Source organism: Dendrobium catenatum, unplaced genomic scaffold (assembly GCF_001605985.2).
Source record: "Dendrobium catenatum unplaced genomic scaffold, ASM160598v2 fragScaff_scaffold_488, whole genome shotgun sequence".
NCBI lineage: Eukaryota > Viridiplantae > Streptophyta > Magnoliopsida > Asparagales > Orchidaceae > Dendrobium > Dendrobium catenatum.
Window position 1 is genome coordinate 116,581 of NW_021318950.1, and position 6,865 is coordinate 123,445.

Genomic DNA, 6,865 nt, shown 5'->3' on the forward strand with positions numbered 1-6,865 from the left:
TATATATATATATATATATATATATATATATATATATATTATTAATGTTATAACTTTTCTTAAATTATATGAATCATTTTTATTTGCCTAATGATATATTTTTATTTGCAAAATTTATTTCAATCACTTTCAAGGATTAATTATCAAAAGATTATCATATGACTGCTTATATTTTTGGTCTTTTTCTTCTTCTTATTTTGCTGTTGTCAAAAAGGAGGAGAAAATATTATTTGTATTGTATCGTATTATTCGTATCTTTGTTATCGTATTGTTCATATCTTTGTTCTGTATTTCTGTATTTGTATTTGGTTTAGTATTGTATCTATTTTGTTTCGTATTGTATCTGTTGTGTTAAAAAAAAGAGAGAAAAAGATAAATTTTTTGTGCAATGCCTTCTTATTTTTCATATGTTCATCAATTCAGAAGAAGTTTAGGAGATTCTTAAAATTTGAAATTTATACAAACAATAATTGTTTTTTCATCATCAAAAAGGGGGAGATTGTTAAGAGAGTTACTATTTGCATGTTTTACATTCTTGAAACTTGTAAAGTTTTGATGATTCCAAATATTATTGTTTTAAAATTTTGTTTTCTCCTAGCACTTTGTAGAAGAATTATTTTTGCTCTTGTGTGGACTAACATTTCAGTATAATCGAACTCTAGACTAATGAAGACTTCAAATCAAAATTCAGCATGAGATAATTTATAAATTGAAACTTGTACTTTTCATTGTATTGAGTTTGAGAGGGAGTGGTTGTAATTAAGTAACTTAGTACACACACACTTGGGGAGAACTTTAAAATTCATACTGATCGTACGGGACGATCAAGTCAGTTATCCCCTCGAAAGAGCAATGAAACGAACAGGAAGCTAGAAAATTTTTCTAAGTCCTGATCATCCAGTTGAACATATATTCGTCCCAGGACGAAATGCTCTCTGGAAAATTTTCATTTAAATGAAACCTATATTTGTGCCAGGACAAAATGTTCTCTAGAAAAGTTTCATCCAGACGAACTTATATTCGTCCGAGGATGAAATGCTCTCTGGAAAATTTTTGTTCAGACGAAACCTATATTTGTGCCAGGATGAAATGCTCTCTGGAAAATTTTTGTCCAGATGAACTTATATTCGTCCCAGGATGAAATGGTCTCTGGAAAATTTTCGTTCAGACGAAACCTATATTTGAGCCAGGACGAAATGCTCTTTGGAAAATTTTTTGTCCAGACAAACTCTTATTTGCCCCAGGATGAAATTGTTTTAACATTTCCAATTTTGATAACTTCCTGCAGTTTGTCAAACCGACTCATGGTATAACTGTTCGTACCGGATGAACTTAGTTCGTATGGGATGATAATCGGGTACGAAGTTAGTTCGTACCAATATATATTGGGTTCGTATGCAACTGATTTAAGTAAGTTCATCCAGGATGATCCACGATCGTCGGGACAATCCACTATATACATACTTGAAAATCAACAATTTTTGGACAGTTTTTTGTGTCTTTCCTATATAAAGTCCAATTAGAATTACCTCTTAATATTTTTGCCTACTGATCTTCATGCCTGCTGAAAGGAGAGTTAAGGAGAGAGTGTTTGAAGGAGGATTCTTACTACTAAAACGTGAAGGTTTCACTTGATACTCAAAGGTAAGAGTCTCTACTTGTGGTTTTTGATTACTTCATTCTTTTCTCTCTTCCTTCTAGATTTCTTGTGAGAAGATTTGTCAAGGAGATTCGATTCTCTGCTGACACTTGGAGAGTGTGAACAGCCGAAGGGTTCTATGCCCATACTTGGAGAGTGTGAAAGGATGAAGGGTTCTCTGCCCATAATTGGAGTGTGTGAACAGCCGAAGGGTTCTCTACCCACACTTGGAGAGTGTGAAATGATGAAGGGTTCTCTGCCCACACTTGGAGAGTGTGAACAGCCTTAGGGTTCTTTGCCCACATTTGGAGAGTGGGAAAGGATGAAGGGTTCTCTGCCTACATCAGGAGAGTGTACAAGGACGATGGTTCTCTGCCAACTCTGGAAAGAGTGTAAAAGGATGTCGGTTCTCTACCGCACTGGGTAGTGGTGGAAGAGAATTTTGTAAAGGCTTCTCCGCCTTATTGTGGGTGAAAAAGGAGAGTCACTAGTGGTATTAGTACAATACTTGGAGGGTGCCTCGGGGGAGTGGATGTAGGTTGTGTTTGACTGAACCACTATAAATCTTTTGTCTTTTTATTTTCCGCTTCCTTTTAATTTTTACTGTTTTCACTTGTGGTTGAAAAATCTCTTTCTATAAAATTCACAAAAGTTAATTCTCAGTTTTAAATTTCAAAAAGAGGGATTAATTTTTAATTACCAATTCACCCCCCTCTTGGTTAACCGCTGGGACATAAGCTTAAGTTTAACAACCTAATTCATATTGAATAAGTTTCAATACAATGCATATTTCTATAAATATAATAAGTATAAGTTATATCGTGTCATGTTTAATCCAAGTGCATCATTTAATATAATGAATCCCAAAACTCTTACCTATTTAAAAGTAGATATACATAAGATCAATTATAATCACATAATGTTACAAGGATTTAATGAATAAGGAAAGAGAGCTTGGGGTTATATAACCTTATTATTAGATATAAATTGCCTTAGAATTGAGGAAAAATTTTATATAGTAGATTTAAATACTTTACTTAATGCTCTCCTAGGTAGACCTTAGCTTCAAGAATGTAGAATGGTATCTTCCTCCTTAAATCAATGTATTAAATATTCCTATGAGGTTTATGAGCACTATATTAAGAGATACTTGAAATCATTTTCAATTAATGAAGCTTTTGTACATGAAGATGCAAACTATTATCTGCCTAAAAATCAGACAATTTTCTCTAGGAATTTTAAGTCATTTATAATTAAAGAAAACAAGTTTAAAAATTGAGATAAAGGAAGAAGGAAAAGAAAAATAAAGTATTCTAACCTTAAACATGATGTTCATTGGTCACCTACCCCTCTCTAACAAGGAGGTGTTATAATGACTCAATAATCTAGAGGCAAAGGTCAAGGATGAAAAAAAGAGAAAAATAAAAAGAGAAAAGGAATATATATATACATATATATATAGTATTTCATATAATACATATTAATTTGGAATCAAGTTTAAAGGAAAGATCATTAGTTTTTAAGAAATATAAACATGTTAAAGTACATATGAATTTTGTAGAACAAATGTAAAATTTCTATAGAAATAGAAAATAATGAGAATAGGGTCTAAATTACTGAGAGAGAAAATAGAGAAATGTCTACCCTATAAAGGTTAAATAAGTATGTAGAGAATGTGACTCTAACCCAATTATCTCAAAATGATATAACAGGGTTGGTAGTTAAAATCTCTCTTGCTCTAAATGAAGAATCTTAAACCAATACTATTATCCATTTAATTAGCAAAAGTGTAAACATTACTGTAACCCTCAATGATCCATTTATGGGTGCAATAATAGAGCTACATTTTGACTGGTATTCTAAATGTGTCAATAGATTTAGTGAGCAAGGTATCACTCTATCAACTTAGACAAGTAGTAAAGCTCAACAATTTGAAAACCAATAGAATACTAAATATTGCAAATAAAAATCTAAAGTAGGTGTTGGCTTTAGAACTCTTTATACTCCTGATGATGATGAATATTATTTAATTACAACCATTAATCTAGAATTTGATAGTATCTTTTCAACTGATGTAAAATCATCTTTAAATGGATTTTATTTAGAAACTTTATATGATCTGGATAACTCTCAAGTTAAGGATGCACCTCCTCATTTTAAAGATTAAATTAAATCAATACTAGACGATTTAAAGAAATAAATTTGATAGTAAAGAAGTCCCTTATCCTATATTCATTAGCTCATTATTGAATGAGGATGAGGCAAAAAAATTGATTGAGTTACTCACAGAGTTTAAAGATCACTTTACTTTGAGTTATGAAGAAATGCTCAAATTATCTCTAGACATTATAGTTAATAAATTAGAGATGCAACCCAATAAAATAAATACCCAGACATTTATGACTTAAGATTTAACAATAAGTCATCGCTGAAGTCAAGAAACTTATAAAGGCTAGTTTTATTAGGGAAGAACAATGTTAAACCTAATTAGCCAATACTTTTCATGTAAAGAACAAAAGCGATAAAATTTGTGTCTATATTGACTTAAGAGATCTAAATAAAATCTATCATGAATATGAGTTTTGACTTCTTATACCAGAACTTAGGTAAATATTGCTTTATCACATGTAAAATTCTACTTTATGGATAGTTCATCCAAGAATAATCAAATAAATATGGCTCCAAAAGATGAGTTGTTTACATCTTTTAAAACAACAATGGGAGTTTATTGTTATAGAGTAATGCCTTTTGGATTAAAGAACACAGGTGCAACATATTAGCTGGAAATGATGAGATTCTCTAACAAATTTATCTACCAACAAGAGGAGTGTTATGTCGATGATTTAGTCTATAAAGTCTAGAATGAAAGATTCATTTTAGTGATCTATGAATTATTTTTTAAAGTTTATGTCAGTATAATCTAAAAATGAATCCTCTTAAGTGCGCCTTTTGTGTTAATTTTAGAATAGTTTTTAGGTTTCATGCACCACTGAATAGAAATAGTTCATTCTAAAATTAAAGCAATCTCTTCAAGGTTGGTTAGCATATCTGAGAAGATTTATATCAAATATATCAAGTAGGCGTCAACCATTTATAGTTCTATGTAAGAAGGACATTCATTTCTAGTGGGATGGCGGATATTAGAAAGATTTTAATAGTAAAAAAAGAATATCTGATGAAACCTCCAATATTGGATGATCCTATTCAAGGAAGCCATTAATCTTAAATATAGTAGCTTTAAGTGAATCTCTTGGCACCTTGTTTGCTCAAGTTAATGAAGAAGGTTAAGAGAATGCACTTTATTACTAGAGTAGAAAGTTGCTACCAACCAAAATGAATTATCCTCCAACTGAGAAGCATTTTTTAGCCTCAATTTTTGTTGCTCAAAAGGCTACATGCTTTCTCATAAAGTAAACTTAATATCTAAAGTAAATTCATTACAATATTTGATGACTAAACTGTTATTATCCAGAAGATTAGGTCAGTGGTCAATTATTTTGCAACTGTTTGATTTAACATTCAATCCCTCTACATGCTTTAAATAGATAAGCATAGGAATTTTTTGAAGTGGTGCACCAAATTTTAGATATTATTCTAGTAGATGATGAACTTAATAATTAGCAAATTCTATATTTAAAAATGATTAAAAAAAACCCACTTATGAATTTTATTAAGATGGTGGTGTGTCTAGTAAAAAATATAAAGCATCACGTGATATGTCCCTAGGGAAGGCTAAAATATTTAGTTAGAGGGCTGATATATTACACTTATCATTTATTAGAATCATGTACAATTAATTAAGCTGAGTAGAAGGCGCTAATAAGTAGCTTAAAATTTATAATTTGAAATGAATATAAGGAATTAAAGATAAATGGAGATTTGTAGTTTATTTTTAACCAAGTTATAAGTAAATACGGTTTAGAGCATATTTGGAATGTGACTATGTATAAAATACCATGTGGAGTAAATATCACGGTGGATGTCTTAAAAAAGCTTGTTAAAGAATTAGCTTGTTCTGAAGAAGATTTGATTATAAAAGAAGTACAGGATTGTAAGGTCCTATCATTGATTGATATGGATAAGATCAATACAAATTCCTAAATGAGGTGAAAATTATTTAATTATTGAAACCTTCTATAAAAGATCATTTGATTAGATGTGGTTGTGTTGTCTCAACAAACCTGAAGCTAAAAATATTATAATAGAAGTTCATGCTGGATTATGTGGTACTCACCAATCTAATCCTAAAATGAAAATGAAGATTAAAAGGATGGTATACTACTAATCAAGAATGATAAATGAGTGCATGAATATTGTATGTTGTTATCATCAATGCTAGGTACACAATGTAGTTTTACATGAACCACCAAATGTCCTACAACCAATAATTGCTTTTTGGACATTTGAAAGCTAAGGTATAAATATTATTAGTTTAATTGATTCACAATCCTCAAGAAGTCATAGGTTTATATTAGCAGCTACAGACTACTTCTCAAAATAGGTAGAAGCAAATCTTTTGAGAGAAGTTAAAGCTCACCATATTTTAAACTTATTTAACAATCTTATTATATATGAATTTGGTTTTTATCACCAATTCAATATGATAATAGTGCATTTTATAGAAGCCCTAAATAATTTTTTCAGACATCATAATTGGAGACACTCAACTATCTATTACCCTCAGGAAAATAGATTAGCTGGAGGCAGAAAGAACAATAGTGATTGCTATTGTCAATAAAATTCTTTAGAAATTTTAAAGAAAATATTAGATGATAATAACTGCTAATGACATGAAAAGGTAGGAGAAGCTTTGGGGGCATATTGAACCACATACAAAACTCTTACTCAATCTATGCAATTTTCTCTAATCTTTGGAGTAGAGGTTGTTCTCACTTTGGAGGTATAGCTGCCTTCATTGTGCATTGAAGCAAAAATAAACTTATAGTGGAATAGAATGCTAATCTCAAATTAGAGGAAATCAAAGGTATAGAATAGTAGTAGTTACAGGCTCAATAGAATGTCGAGTAATCCAAAGCTAAAATTATTCAAGCACATGATAAGTTAGTTCACTTCAAAACTTTCCAAGCTGTAGAGTTGGTCCATATTCTAAGAAGACCTATCTTTGGCCCATAGAAGAAGGATAAGTGATAATTTTAAGCCAATCTGGGAAGGTACACTCATGGTGGACAAAGTATACCAAGAAGAATCTTATCAATAAGTAGATTG